The following is a 16,383-nucleotide window of genomic DNA, read 5'->3' as shown; positions in this document are numbered from 1 at the left end:
ACCAGTATTAAGCCAAACTGATATTAAAAGCAGTCCAGGGAGGGATACTATTGGCCAAGTCTAATGTTGAAACTAAGATATATTAGAGATGCAAATAGGGTGATCTCATTTTTTTCTTAATTTAAAATGGTGTGACCCAGTAGGTATGGTGGCCTCCTTTCTTTCCATGAACACAAGACGTTTTGTCAAAAGGGACAATTGCTGATGATTGACCTTGTTACTCAGTTGGAACAGAGCAGTGGCTTTCAAATGCTAGAAAGGACCAGTCACCTGCAGTGACACTGAGTATAGAGTCTCCACTCCAGAGCTCCTGGCTGGGAAGATCTAGGGGAGCACCAAGGGTGAGCATTTCTAGCAAGTTCCCAGATGGTTCTGGGCTTTCATAGCCCAGCCTTTGGCAGCTGCTCAGGAAGTCTGTTTTCTATTACCAGTGCCAACAGTTAACCGGGTTAGAGTTAACCCTAAGTGGAAAACTCACTATGGTTCCCAGGTATGAATTTTACGTCTTCCTTTGCTTAGTTTAGTAGAAAGACCACACACACACACACACACACACACACACACACACACACACACACACACGAGAGAGAGAGAGAGAGAGAGAGAGAGAGAGAGAGAGAGAGAGAGAGGAATTATACAAAGCCAGGCAGTTTTGCAGTGATGTGCCAAGGTGGCAGCCTAGCAAAACTGCTTAAAAATTTTCGCAAGTAAATTATTGTGAACATGATCTATTTGGAGCTTTGATTAAACATTCAATTATAATTTCTCCCTGAAAATGAAAAGCGAACAACTCCCACCTGCTCTCCTCTTCTTCCAGCACTGCTGTGTGGTTTCAGTGGGTTCACCTCATTCAGCCCTGCCTGCCATCAGGGAGGAAGCTCTGTCATTCCCATCTGACAGAACTGAGGACACGACTTGAGGAGATTAAGAGCACATTTGAAAATAATGCCTTCAGTATCCTCCAAGTTAACCTTGGAATAAACAAGACTGTTCAAAAGAGTTGTCACTAACTGGCTGGCTCCTTTTGTCCTTGGCATGAGGCAATGGACCACAGTGACAAGGAATCAGCCCCGTCGTACATTTACTACTTTCCTGGAAGGATGTGGTCAGGAGCACGATTTATTTCGTGGCAAAGTGTCTTCTCCATGCTGGAGAATTTCCCTCCTGTCTTGGTGCCAAGGAGAGTTATGTTTTCCCTGAGCACTGGGTTCGTTTCGTGGCTGAAGCCTATAGCTAGCAAGCAGTCTGGCTTTATTTTCCCTGGTTTGTCATCTCTCAGTCTATCTGGGATAATACTGACTTTTTAACATATTCTTGGTAATGGCATGACTAGACAATTTAAGGAAGCCGATAATAAACTCTGTCTCAAATTAATTAAGCGTGTTTCCTGCAGGAAGACACCACCTCCTGCTAAGAAGGACAACAATAGGCGGAAGTGGGAAATAACTGCGGGGGAGGGAACTAACGCTGGAGGAGCTGGTGAAGGCTGGAAAGGGAAATCCAAGCTGCGCCATACTGAGGCCCTGTAAACTGCCATCCGGAGTTCTTGCTATTCAATTTCCTTATTTCTATTTCGTTCCTTATCCCCTTTAACATTTCTTTGCCTGCCAGTCATCTTCTCTCACAGTCAGCCTATGTGTGAAGACTATTCCTTGCTTGCTTTGTCAGGAAATAATTCCATTTTGGATAGGCTGGTAGAGGAGAAAGGCTCTGCTTGATTCTGCCCAGGACTGAACGATACACAGTGTGGGAAAGCTATAACTCTGCTATGTTTAGTTTGGTCAAGATTTCTTTTTAATTTTAACTATGTAAGGAATCCTGAATGCAGGAATGTTGCTCCGGGGTAGAATACTGGCTTACCAAGTGTGGGACCCCGAGCTCAATGGCCCCAGCATTGGAAAAAATTAAAAAAAAAAAAAGTAGAAAGGGAAAGACATCGGTGTTGTCTACAATGTGCTTCTGAATGCTCATCTGAGGCCAAAGATAACAATACAATAAAAGGTGTCTCTTAAAATGCACTCATTAAATATAAGGGAGCAGCCAAGAGCTTACCTGTGTAGCTCTCCACCCTCCCTAGCTCAAGGACCCTAGTTTCACACAGTGACAAGGACACAAACACTACCAACCTTGTGTGATTGAGCGGGGAGAACATGCATCTTGAATCATGTTATAATCAAATGTCAAACTGAGGAAGTCGCTATAGAATGAAGGGCACAATCTCTTGAAAACATATTGTGAAAGACAAACGTTAAGGTTGAGAATCTTATCCATTAGTTTTCATAAAGAGTAAAAATCAAATATAATTTCGAATTCTCTCTTAACCGCAGTACATTTGCTCCGAAGTGCATGATTGTGGAGCATTGGTAAAATAGGAATGAAAGTTTACCGTGGACTGTTTGAATTTCAGTCTTTTCATTGTCTCGTGGTTATTGCTGTTCTGAGTGGGTATCAGTAGCTTAGGACATACACACCCAGCCAATAGAAAGTAAATACGTCCACATTTATTCTTAAGTGATTTATAACTACAATAATATAATAATCCTATAGAGATGGAGATGTGGACATATCATACCCCGTGCTCACTAGGACTCAGAGAAAACGCTGATACAGAAGAAAGATAGATGGGTGGATGCATATGTGGGTGGAAGGATAAACTGATAAAGGAATGCATAGAATACTGAGACAAATGAGTCAAAACATAAATAATGCCGATACAGCTCTGTGACATCACATATAATAATTCTTCGTATTTTAGTACAGTTTTTTTAAATTATCATAGATTTTATAGTGCATGTATGTGTTTTGTGAGTGCATTTCTCTTTCTTTCTTTCTCTTTCTTTCTTTCTTTCTTTCTTTCTTTCTTTCTTTCCTCCTTCCTTCCTTCCTTTTAATGGAAATAGCCATTGAACGTTTCTTCCCCATACTGAGTTCAGTAGATGAAGTGTATGTGATATGGGAAAGAACACAGCTACAAAGCAAGGTCGTTCACCTAACAACCATTGCATAGCCCACAGCCATCTCAAGAGAGCCTCATCTAGTCCTGCCCAGCACTGACTTAACAGCTAACAAAACAAAACAAACAAACAAACAAACATTTAAAGCCCTGGCCCTTTGCCGTTGGCAAGGCCGAGTTCTCGAATGGTAGCAATGTTATACCGGCCATCATACAAATGTGTTTATATCAAAAAATGCCCTACCTTCTAACCTATAAAAAAACATCAACATACCAACACATTGCCAGTGCCGCTTGGAGGCTTATACTCGTTTTCTGACAGGTTAGTGCCATTGTTCTTCAGAATGCCCAAGTAGATGTGTGCTAAGCATTAGCACTGATTGTTAGTGTGGAGCAAAGGAAAAGAAACCATTTGTTCTGTTCCATCCCTGAGTGCTTTAATGTGATCTCTCTCTTTCTCTCTCTCTCTCTCTCTCTCTCTCTCTCTCTCTCTCTCTCTCTCTCTCTCTCTCTGTGTGTGTGTGTGTGTCTGTGTGTCTGTGTGTCTGTGTGTCTTTCTTTTCCTCAAAGAGATCATCCAGTGACCTTGAAATCTGCGCTGGCATTTTGTTGGCAGGAAAGAAAGCTCTCTCTTCTCATTTGCAAAATGAATAACAATTTGATCATCCTTAAACTTCTAAAAGGTTAATTATGCTCTCTCTGTGAGTACCAAATGAAAACCTGTTTTATCTCTGCCCAAATGAAGCCCACAGGGCTCACCCTCCTTCTGACTCTGCCAGGAGACCAAGTCCTTCCGGCTGTCAATTACCCGCTATCAACTCTAGATCTGGGAGAGCTGCAGTAGATTTTCTCATCCCCAAACCATGACAGCCCTCATTTGCTAGAGCTGGGTGGTGGCTTTAAAATTTTCTCAGCAGGAAAGTGTTATCTGGCTTTGGGCATGATGGAAAGAAAAGAGAAGCTGCCAGAGTGAGCAGGAGAGAAAGGGAAAGATTAAAGGGTGTCTGATGACTACAATTTCACTTCACTTCAAAGGATTCCACCCAGAAACAATAAACCAACAACAACAAAATGCTAGGATGGTAATAATAAAAAAATCATCACGGTAAAAATTAAAAGCAAATTTAAAATATTAAAAGTCTACCATGCTGAGAAGCCTTAGATCCTTGACTGCAACAACGTTCAGAGCAGTTCTGTCTGTACACGCGAGATAACGGCAACTGTGGGTCAGTGCTCATGGTTGGGGAAGGGGCGCCTTGTAAGGAAAAGTTTGGCCTCTACCCTTCCCCCTTCTGAAGTTTCTGAGCTGCTGCTATTTTGTGGTTATGTGTAGCCTCTTTAGCCATAGCCAGAAATCGTTTCTTTAAAAGCAGGGTTGAGAGAGTTACATTTCATTTTTATTATAAGGGAACCTCATCTTTCAAAGGAAAGTAATACCGGAGAATGGCGGCTGGGGCGGGGGTGACCAGGAAATCTTGCCTCTGCCTGATGGTCGTAGCTTCTTGATTTTTAATAACTTGTACAATTTCATGTGAGTCAATCAAACTTTATGTTATGTGGAAAGGAAAACAGAAAAAACATTGGAATGGCTGAGCAATGTATCCCCACCCCCAACCACCCCACTACCCCCGCTGGAAGGAAATATGGCGCTGCCTAGAACAGCTCAGACACTTCACAGTGATGGGGTTATCAAGACACCATATGGACCTGATCTTTGGTCTAGGGGAGAGAAAGAGACAGAGAGAGAGAGAAAGAGAAAGAGAAAGAGAAAGAGACAGACAGAGAGAGAGAGAGAGAGAGACAGAGACAGAGAGAGAGAGAGAGACACAGAGACAGAGAGACCTAGGAACGGAACAGCATGCTTTCTTTACTGTAGCAAAGCTATAAGAAGACCCAGTGGGGACAACTTTCCCATGATTCCATAAAAACTAGATATGGATATGTTTATCTTCACATATCTGTAACGTGTGTAGCCTAAACACCAGGTAAACACTCCCTGTGAACCCGTCCCTCTAGGTGCCACTCATCTCTGTTCTACTTCCTGTCTCTACAGACTCCAAAGTAGGCCCACATAGAAATGAAATCGATGTTGGTTAGTCGTTCTGTGCCTCCCTTTCACTTAGCTCGTTGTTACCGAGATTGAGCTGTGTTGTAGCCTGTACTGAAACTCCATTTCTTCTCTGAGGTTGGCTATCCTCCCACGGTGTGTTATCTCCTCATCGGCTCGTGGGAGTTTGTCCCGTTTTCACTCAGTTATCATGAAGAGCGGTTTTAGGATTGCCGGAGGACACCGGGCTGTTTGCATCTCTGCTTTCAATGCCTTGGTGTATGTACATAGAAGGGCAATTACTAAGCCCTTGTTTTTTATGCACAACTTATTGTGATCGGTAGCACAGCACACATGGGTTGTGTGATATAAGAGTTAAAAAGATATTTTACTTAGAAAATATTGAGAATTAATTTCATTTTCATTCCACTCTAAGATATCTTTTTCTTATTGTCATTGAGTTATTTGAACACTTGGAGAAAATTATTGAGTTTTTGTTTATTTATTCTAATTTGTCTTATTTTAATCAGAGTGCAGTCCCCAAACTCCACATTTTTAAAAAAGCCTTTCTGGGTGGTATACAAGGGAGTCAAAGCTAGGTAAACCTTTGGGTCTGGTTGCCCAGTCACCTAGCTCATTTGGAAAGTTCAAAACCAGCGAGAGATACTGTCTCAAAAACTATGCAGAGGTCACGAGGCAACTTAGAGGACTTGGTTCTTCTCCTTCAACCATGCAGATCCAAGGCATTGAGCTCAGGTCCTCAGGCTTGGTAGACGTGTTTTTGCACGCTGAACCATGCCCAAACATGGGAATTTAGATGGAATAAACTCTGAAGCAAAGAGAAATGACTTTATTAAGATGTTAGGTTTAGAGGGGACATGTCATTTAAAAATCACACAATGCTAAAGTTTTGAAGGAAAAGAGAAAGGTAGCAAAGAAGACAATAAAATCGATAGTACGACAGTAAGATAGTAAGATAGTCCCCTCACAGGGACTGGTACAGACTCTGTGTGAGTTACAGATCTGTTGGGAAGAGCTGCCTGTGTTGCTAGTACCATTTCAAGATCTCCCAGTAAGTTTCTACACCAATAGACACTGAGTTGGGTTGCCTGAATTCTGTACCTGTTCCCTGAGCCATTTTGTTCCCTGCCCTTCCACCCCCACACACTGCCTTGCTCTCATACCCTGGAAACTGGCAGAGAACTTAGCACTCCGCTGAGGATGACCTTGAACTTGTGATCTTCTGCCCCACCTCCCCAGTGCTGACAGAAAGAGCATGTGTCTCCTCCCCTGGCTTTAGGTCATGCTGGGACATAAGGCAGCACTCTATCTCCTTAATTACATCTCAAGCTTTTTTGTTTTAAATTATTTTAGATGTGTTATGTGTATAGAGGTTTTGCATAAATGTATGAATGTGGAAAATGTATGTACCCAGGGCCCTCTGAGGTCAGAAGAGAGTGTCGGATGCCCTGGAACTGAAGTTTCCCAGACATCCTGTTGGGAGCCAAACCTAGGTCCTCTGAAAGAGCAAATGATACTTTGATTAGTGAGCTGATCTTCCAGCTCCCCGAACCTTTTAAAACTGAGAGGCCTTCCTGTTGCTTTTTCTCCTACATCTTCTGCCTCCAATATCCTTGCCTGTACTTCTGAGTTTCCCTTTTCCTTTACCACGGGCCTATGTCTCAGACACAGTGATGGACCCATCCATATTGAAGATCTGGAAAAGCTCACGGGAATAATATAGTACTTCTATGTAGCAGCTCTGTCAGAACGGGTTCCAGGCATCACATTTTATATTTGAAATGCACGGTTAAGCTGGGTGTAGTGTCACACGCCTTTAGCCCCAGCACTTAAGAGGCAGAAGCAGGCAGATCTCTGAATTCAAGACCAGATTGGTCTATAAAACTATACAGAGAAACCCTGTCTCCAAAACATCACAACAAAATATATTTATTTTAAAGTGTACATGTGTGTTTAAGGAGCAGGGTAGAGCTGTCCAGAGGCCGGGACATGGGAACACAGAACATTTGTGAGCCACCTAATGTGGGAAAAACAGTGTGCACTCAATGAGTAGGCCATCTCTCCATCCCCATGCAGTTCTTTCCTGGACACTGAGGTGGGTTTTTTTCTTAGAATGATGGAGAATCGCTTGGTTCTAGTGAGCTTAACTGAGGGAGCTTAAGGTATCAGATAATCAAATGTCACCAAAGTCACCCTGAGTCACTGGCTTCTCAGTTTATTGTCTCAGGATCAATATGAATAAGAAAGGTGGGTAAGTAAGCAAGTATAGAGGATGTTATTTTTATTCAGGAAAAGCTCCTGAGGGAAAATTGTCCCAAGACAAGGGATTCTGGTTCGTTTCCTGCCACTGGCCTTTGTAAGTCTTAGGATGGGAATCCAATGGAGGCCAACATATCACTGGCTGACCCAGTGAGTGACTTGCACACCCTTTGCTATTCACCTTGACTCAACAAGAGAGGTGATCATGTATTCATTCTCCAATCAGGGGAGTGGTCATGTTTGTCCACTCTCCCCCAACCCCTTTTAGATGTTTCGTAGACTGCTAATGACATCACTTCTCTTTCTAGTTTCTAGGCTACATAACTGGCTTGTGATTTACCAGGGTCCCTTGTCCTTATTGCCTGTGTAGAGTCAATCCCTGTCTCACCACGTATCTAGTTCCGTTGGGAATAAACCTAAAGCCTGAATTGCTGGGCCTCATGGGAGGAGTCAGCCTATTGAGCTTGACCTCCTCATGTTTTTCCACTTTCTGCCTGGTGTGAATTGCTCTGCCAGTTTTGTTCCTGGCTGTTTGGTATTCTTTTTCATGTTTCTCGTCTTCTTGTGTTTCTCTTTATTATATTATCATTTAAATGAAATCCCCCTAAGTCCTTTTCTTTGGTAGCTTTTGTTACATACGTTTTATAATGCCTTTCTCTTTCTCTGTCCTTAAGCTTCAGCAACGTCTGCCTCACCCAGAGAAAGGGAAGACTTATGTGGAACATAACCCCATGAGTAGTTCTATGCATGAAGACTTGGGAAACAGAAGGATGCAGTCAAGGGTGCACAGATGGAAGATTGTAACAGCTCAGATTTTAATGGCCACGCTGGTCAGATTTTCATCGCTGTATTCAGCAAGTCTCACCAAGAGGCTTAATGGTGGCCTGTTGTCCCTTCCATCCATCTACCCAAGACAAAGCACAAATGCAATGTGACTCACCGATAACGGCCACAGCTGCAGCTGCGGGGTATGTCACCCTCAGCAGCACTAACCCTTTGCCTCAGGCAGCATATGGACAGTGACAGGCTGATCACCCCGATGATGAAGAACTGGGTAGACGGAGGATGGATGCCTTTGAGTTGTCGAGGCCCGGGTGCCTCCCATTCATTGGACGGCTTCTGTCTCCTTTGCACGGTAAATTCAGGTTGGATCCGAAGAGGTTCCGATTTTGCTCAGGGAGAGATTATTCATATTTTCGAACTTTTTGACAGCTGACCAATTAAAAACTAGATGATGCCATTAACAAGCTCTAAATAAGCCAGGATTTTGAGCAATAGAAAGCACCGAAGTCAGTACAGTCGCACCACACGCAGCAGGAGCTGGAGAGAAATTCAAAGATAATTACAGTTGATGCTAGTGGCCTCAGGGGTACTGGGCAGGACTCAAGTCATTAACTATGGTGCAACAAATTCCGTGTTTTATACATATCTCCAGTGAGTCTTTTATTTATCTAGTTTAGAATTTTCTTTTTGTCCTGAAATTTCTGAGATTTTCTCCAATTCCGGTTAATGATGTCCGCTGACCTGATATGCCTAGCTTCGCCATCATCACCACCTTAATCCTCTTAATTATCAGAGAATGTTTCACTCAGCCTGAGCACCGTGCCTGGGTGAGGTAGTGTGGCCGATTTCACGTGTAACTTAGACAGCATAGTGCAGTCAATTTTCAGTCAGATCCCATTAACCTCTTGGTCCGTGAGTGGTGAAGCCGGGTTACGTGTGCAACGAGAAGGCAGCATGAACATATTCCTAAAATCCACTTAAGTCACCATTTTGCCAAAGCTGTCCGAGCTTTCTCGAGACTAAACATGAGCTATAAAGAGGCTGGAAGAAAGCATGGCTTGCCATTTTTCTGAGCCCATAGTTCTGATGATCAATCCACACACGTTAAGCGCTTGGACTTCTATGGGCATAGTGGATTCGGAGAACAATGGGGATTTTTCTTTTTTTAATTTTATTTTTCTTGGATCTTTTATGTATTTACATTTCAAATGTTATCCCCCTTCCCCCCCAAACTCCCTCCCCGTGCTCCCTGCTTCTATGAGGATGCTCCCACTTCTGCCCACCCACTCCCACCTCAACGCCCTAGCATTCTCCTACACTGGGGAAGGGAGCCTTCCAAGGACCAGATGGGGATGTTTTCATTCTTATGTTTGTGCTCTTAATTAACTACTATACAAAAGTCTTTTCTAACGAAGAGCTCAGATCATACAGGGCTTTCCCTCGTTTTTATTTTATTTTGTTTTATTTCATTCTTTATTCTTCTCTCATATATTACATCCTGATCACAGTTTCCCCTCTCTCTCCTCCCTGCACACAGGTCTTTGGACCAGGAGTGCATCTTTACTTCTGAGCATGACATGTGTGTCTGCTCAGGTAACCTGTGCTGGAGGCTGCTGGACTCCAGCATGGGGTGGGGGTTACTATTAAATAATGCATATGTAAGAGGCTTCCCCATAGCACAGCATGATGCAAATTGCTTCTATAAGCATCAAGCACACAACCACGAGGATCACAGCAGTGGTAGCAGGAGGGATGGTAACAATGCTGTGACTGGAGCTACCCTTGGGAGGACAGAGCTGACGCTTCCACTATGCTGGTAGCAACACACAGAGCCCCAGCAATACGCACCACGTGAGACCAATCGAGAAGCAGCTGCAAGGTTTCATGATAAGCAAAACTTGGGGATCTGGAGGCGAGGAGAGGAAATAGGTCTGTAAGCAACATTTTATTTTGTTCTTATCAGAAATGAGAATGTCCACAAACTCTGTGTTAACAGGAAAATGACCCACAGGAAGAAGCCAGAGCAAAGGCTACTACATCTGTTTCTTATGCTGAAGAACCCTTTCCTTTAATACCTCAGCTCTCTTTTCCCCAAGAGCTTGCAGTGTTGAAATTAGGGAAGCCCCCAGAGTCACACCCTGCCAAAAACACTGGGACAGCCCAAGTTTAAAGGATGCCAGACACAGAGAGTTCCCATCCAGCACTGGCATTTTTACAGTCACTGGAAAAATATCAAACTAGCTTCCGATTTATTTCAGGCTGAATCCAAGGCCTGGTGCAAGTCTCACATCTACCAGGAACCAGTCATAGTGCAAAACTTGTATCCACCAGGAGCCAGACACTCAGTCCAGATCCTCAGTGAGTGGTAAGGGCTCTCAACCTCTCCTTTTCCTCCACACAACAGTTTCCTGACACCCGCTCCCTTCACACACAGACTCAAACCCCTCACAATGGTGTACCTCTGTTTCCTGTCATAAACAGATATTTACTAACCACTCTCATGTGCCCAGCGGGTAGGTGCTTTGGGAAAAAAGTGACTACAAAGTAAACATGAACCTTGCCCTTACGTTATTAATATTTACTTGTAGGGGAAGAGTAAGAGATATCAACCATGTGCCACTTAAAATTTATGTTAAAAAAAATAAGTAAACATTTTGATTCCTATCCTGATTTCCCTGCTAGCTAATCTCTACACAAAAGGAAGAAGGAGTTCAAAATGCAAGCAAAGTGGACTCAGGATGGAGTTAGCTCAGTTGGCATTATGCTTTCTTAATATATGCACAGGGAACTGGGTTCAAACCCCTGTTGTTCATAAACCAGGTATGGTGATGCATGGCTGTTATCCCAGCACTAAAGAGGTAGAGATGGGAAGGTCAGAAGTTCAAGGTCAGCCTGGAATATCTATATCTATGTCTATATCTATATCTATATCTACATCTATATCTACATCTATATCTATATATCTATATATGGGTTGTGTGTGTATACATACATACATACATACATACATACATACATACATACACCGACTTCGCTGGCACTTCCAAATATTCTGGTGAAAGACTATAAAGTCCCTTGCGCTGTCAAAGTTCTAGCCCCTGCTCTCACTTCTGAACCTCAGCCACACTCATCTCTCAGCCTGTCCTCCAGAGACAAAGGCTGACCTCCCTTCAAGCTTCCCAGTCTATGGGATACTTTCTAGAGAGCTCTTGCTCAGAGGTCTGGAGTGCCCATTTCTCAGTGTAGACTACACTGAAACGTCACTTTGTCTAAACCACTCTTCCTAACAAGTTACTCTCCGTGCACTCTGGTCTCTTTATTGATTTATTTATTTTTATCTTATTTTTCGGAGCTTTATCCTTTCCCAAGGATGTTTATTATCTCCTGTCACAGGACATATTTGCGTGTTGACTATTGTGATAGTTAATCCTAGTTGTCAACTCGATTGGAGTTAGGAGTGCTTAGGAAAGGATGAGGCACACCTCTGGGTGTGTCTGTGGAGTGGATTCCAGAGAGGATTAACTAAGAAAGGAAACCAGCATGAAAGTGTCTGGCACTGTTTCAGGGGTTAGTGACCTGCACAGGACAAAATGGAGACAGCCAAAAAGTGTCAATGGTGTGCCTGCCTTCTCCTTTATGGTTTCCATTGGCCAGAAAGTGAGCAGTTCTCCCAAGCCCATGACACCTGCCTCAGCAGACTGGGACAAATGACCAGGGACCAAATCGGGAGCCAAAATAGTGTTTGCCTTCCTTGTTTCTTTCAGATATTTTGGTCACAGTGACAAAAAGTAACAAACACACATGGTTTTCTCCATTCACAGTCATGCATGTGAAAACGCGCACATTCATCTCCATTCACATCCGTATTCGTGAGAACTAAATGCTCAGCTTTAGCGGAGCTGACCCTCTGCAAAAAGGTTAAGCAGAGAGAACGACATCTGGGAATTCCAGAAACAGGACAAACTTAAGTGTGCCAAACCATAGACAGTAAAACTGGTGGCTTATTCAATTCCACTAGGTAAATACTACCTGAAATACAAGCAGAATCAAATTTAAAAGTACCAACATTTCCCAAGTCTTGAAGTGGGATCAAGGACAAGAGCGATGCCGGACTGAAGACTTTAAGGCCCGGAAATGGGAAGCCAAGCCCTGTCAGTGAAGCCTTAGGTTGTTTTAAAACTCAGGTCAGAAAATCACCCCCAAATGCAGCATAGTTATTCCATGGGTTTGTAGAGTTATTTTCCCTTCGTGGGGAGGGTGGTGGTGGTGCTATGTAGAGCTAAAATCATGGACTTCTACACTGACTCTTTTCTTTGAAGTGCTGAGGATAGGACTGATAGCCTTGCCTAACCTAGGCAAGTGCTCTACCACTGAGCTACAGCTCAGCCAGAATACCATCTATGAAATTACACTCAAACTCCACCTCGCGTCTGAGAACAAAAACCCTTCTAGATGTCGAGGAGATTCTCTTCCAATATTCATAGTTGAATCCTCTGTACTTGGTCAAATTTCTTTATAACAGAGCTGTGCCGTCATGTATTTCTAACACTTTTAACTTAGTTTTCATCGAAACCAGTTCATTTTCAACTTGATTCTTTATTGGCTGAATAAATGTTAATTATATTTTATAATTTTGAGAGCAATTACAACCTGCACAGTAAACAGGCTCAGGAAAAGGTGTAACTAGCTACATGAAACATACAGCCTGTGGGAGGAGGATTGTTGAGGAACTGGTATTCCTTCATTAGCTGTGTCTCTGTGATGTTTCCTCTCAACACTTGATGTCTGAGACCCGGACCCAGGTTGACTCTGTTATCCGAAAAATATAAGCAAGTTAATATGCACTTTTAAACCAGTTTTTGAACTATTGTACAATAGTTAGTGTCTTAGTTTAGTGTCCTTAGCTGACATCCACTGACTCTCTACTTGGAACTCAGCATGTGTAAAATTCTTTTGTCCCTTGTCTCTACCCACCACAACATTTTTTATCTGGTATGTTCATAGTTTTCAACAGGAAAATATTAAAGCAGATGAGAGGGGGCCAAGGAAAATATTGACCTTAATGATCTCTCGTAGGGCATGGGGAGATAGCTCAGTTGGTAAAGTGTTTACTGAACGAGCATTAGAACCTATGTTCAGATCCCTAGCAGTTACAAATAAGGAGTAGTGGTAGAGGCCTGTAATCCATGGGGAGATGGGAGACAGGAAGATCCCTGGGAATTGCTGGCCAGTCAGTCTGGCACAATTTGTGAGCCTCAAGTTTAAGGGAAGCACTTATTTGGAAAATGTAAAATAAAATTGTAGTAGAGGAAGGCATTCAGTGTTGACTGCCCCACACATGCATACAAGAGCATAGGCACATACAGAAGACACACACAGATATACACAACACATGCAAAGGACTCCACTGCTATTGAATGAAAAGTTGTAATTAACAATCGTCTTTAGCTGACCTCTGCTGCTGCCTCTTTTGAGCTCAGTATTATGCAAAAACACTTTCATCCATTGCCTCAATTTATCCTCATAGCATTTTTTTTTCCTGAGAGACAATCCCAACCCTGTTATTTGCAGATATGTCACCTGAGGCTAAGAGAGCTACTTAGCAACTCTCACCAACTCAAAGCTACTGCCACCCTGCTTCTTTATCCCGCAATAGCATCAACAGTCAGAAAGCCTGCCTTCATTCCCCACTCCCCCTCGCTGAGCCCTTGCGATATTCTTTCTATCACAACAGAAAGGTTTCCTTAAGTCACTCTCTCCACCCAAAGTAACCACTGAAATGAACAAGACTGAAAAAATTTTTCAAGGCCATACCAAGTGTCATCATCCCAAAATCCCAAGCAAGGGACAAGTTGCAGGTACCTCACGTCAGCAGTCTTGAGGGAATCCAGTGGCCCAGGGTGACATTTTGTCTAAAAATCATAATAAATTCAACTCTTCTTACTTTGGGACTAAACCCCAAATTTTATTACATCCATTATACTTAATGGGACTTTTTAGTTTTCAAAGAAAATTGAATAAAGAGGGAAAAAATGAACAAGGTAAAACATTAAGAAGGAGCCATGAACAACTTCTAAGACATTGTTAATTCAATGCCCAGATTCATCAAAGGCCAAATGTCATTCGCTGTGCTTGTAGTTTTATAATAGATTAAATAATACAGTCATTATAAATTACTCCAGGGATACAGAAAAACATGAGATACAAGAAGAAAAAGAAAAGAAGGGAGGAGGAGGAGGAGGAGGAGGAGGAAAGAAAATTCCCTCCCCAATGACAGAAACATTAATTTATATCTCATATTTGAAGTGCACAGATAAAGTTTTGATGTCATACTTTTTTCCCTGTAAATAATCATCTCAGATTTCACCTTCGTGGAGGATGATGTGTAGGTGCCAGGCATCATCTCCTGAGGGTGTTTCGGGAACACCTTCTGCAAATCCAATTAAAGTCAGGCAAACACTAGGATGCAGGTTTAACTGCGTCTCATGTCAAGCACCTTGGCATTTAAACAGTGTGACTCACGCGCCTCTCTTGTGAGCATCCATATATACTTTCCCCAGTAGAAGCAGCTTCTCCTTATGCTTCCACCATATAATTGATCAGGGTTTAATTAAATTGAATTCCATTGATTTATTGCAGTGTGCTAAATTGAGTTGAATTAAAGAAGAGTCATATGGGAATCACTGAGCAGTTGCTAACATCTCTCTATTCTGTGGTACTGTGCTGTCTTCAGTATTCTGTGGTCTTTACAGTGGAGCAGAAGGACTTACAATCATTGGAGACAACAAATCCACTCTGACCATTGTGGTGTTATTTCATCTAAATGTCCAAGGTAAACAAATTATGCTGCCACAATTCTCCTGAAACGTAAATCAGAGCAAAGGATCTCCTTTTTTTCATATGATAGGTAGATACTGTTTTTATTTTGAAAATCACATCGTAATCTGTGCCCAAAGCCTTCCTACGAATGGAACTTCTGCTAATAAATATTTCAAATATATTAAAAAAAATCTCCTGTTAGGAGACCTCAAGAAGTTACAACTAAAATTATCTAATGGTTAAGCTTTTATGACTTCTCACTAATGAGTTCTTGGGCATCATGACAATCTTTTGTTATTCTCGTTCTTGGGTAGAGTACAAAAGGATAGCATTGTTCCAAGTAACACAAAACAGGGTCCAGTGCCCAATCACTGCCATGATAAGCCCTGAAGTAACATTGTTTACAGAAGCAGAAGGTTTGAGAAGAACTTTTTGATTTTTTTCTAACTGCTTTCACAGCTGTGAGACTTTTAAAATTCTATCTCCAAATGGAAATCAAAGTTCTTTAACATGTGGTATGATCAGGCAATTGGTTTTTGTCCTAAGGTGGGCTTTACACTTGAAACACACCCTATTCTTCAACAATAAACAAGGAAAGCCAGGCAAGTCCTACTGGAAAGCCATTTCACTGCAAAAAATGGAGTCTAGAAGCAAAATAAGGTAAACAGGAGCCTGTCCTTTGTCCATAGAATCAAAAACAAAAAACAAACAAACAAGCAAAGCAGGAGAGAAATTATAAACCCCTGTGGCTGATAACTAGCCACCATCTGGCTCCCATATAGCCTCCAGGAAGAGGAGAAAGCATTTCAGGTGCTAAATGGGACAAAAGTTATAGCCCATATGTCAGAAACCAGCACATTCACAAGTAGCTATACCCTCTTTTACAGTTCTTTGCAAATGACAGCAGGGACAGTTAATTTGGGCCCCATAGTCACTCTCTTCTTGTCTAGAGTCTGGTCCAGGAGCCCAGACACGGGACTGTATTTTTCAGCCTCTCTTGAAGTTAGATGTGACCATGTGAAGATCTGGTTAATGACACAGAACCAAATTGTTTGTAGTATTTACTGAACAGTTCCTTACAAGGCTGGAAATGAGCTCCCCTTTTCGCCTCGGACTTCGAACATGAAAACAAAGACCCTCTCTTAGAGACAGTGGATCAGAAAAATCAGGAAACTCGAAAGATTCCTGCTAGTCCTTTATTTCTGACCTCTGTGGCTAGTTTACTTAATGAAGAAATAAACAATTTTTTATCATTTATACAACTGTTATCTGAGAGTTCAGTGCTGTTTACAAGGAAACTAATCTGAACTAATGCAGACTAAGAACAAAGACAGATTTATATAATGCCCCAGATGTATTGATCAGTCAACATTTACACAAACTAATGAAAAATGGTGCCCAAAATTAAATGAGTAAGTCAGCAAAAGAAAAAGGCTGGGGACAAGGAATGCCAAGCAGAAGGCCATGAGAGCAATCACATCTCTCTCCCTCCAGTGAGCCT

At 42.3% G+C, this 16,383-nt stretch overlaps 1 long non-coding RNA gene across 1 annotated transcript; it reads left to right on the top strand.

Moving 5' to 3' along the window:
- Positions 1-4,124: 4,124 nt before the first annotated feature.
- On the top strand, positions 4,125-8,708 carry LOC102556416 (uncharacterized). The gene is made up of 2 exons (XR_597004.4): positions 4,125-4,179; positions 7,955-8,708. It is a non-coding gene; the product is annotated as an uncharacterized LOC102556416 (long non-coding RNA).
- The last annotated feature ends 7,675 nt before the right edge of the window (positions 8,709-16,383 follow it).

This window comes from Rattus norvegicus, chromosome 18 (genome assembly GCF_036323735.1).
Source record: "Rattus norvegicus strain BN/NHsdMcwi chromosome 18, GRCr8, whole genome shotgun sequence".
In the NCBI taxonomy this organism is placed as follows: domain Eukaryota; kingdom Metazoa; phylum Chordata; class Mammalia; order Rodentia; family Muridae; genus Rattus; species Rattus norvegicus.
This window is presented reverse-complemented; position numbering and strand designations above follow the sequence as displayed.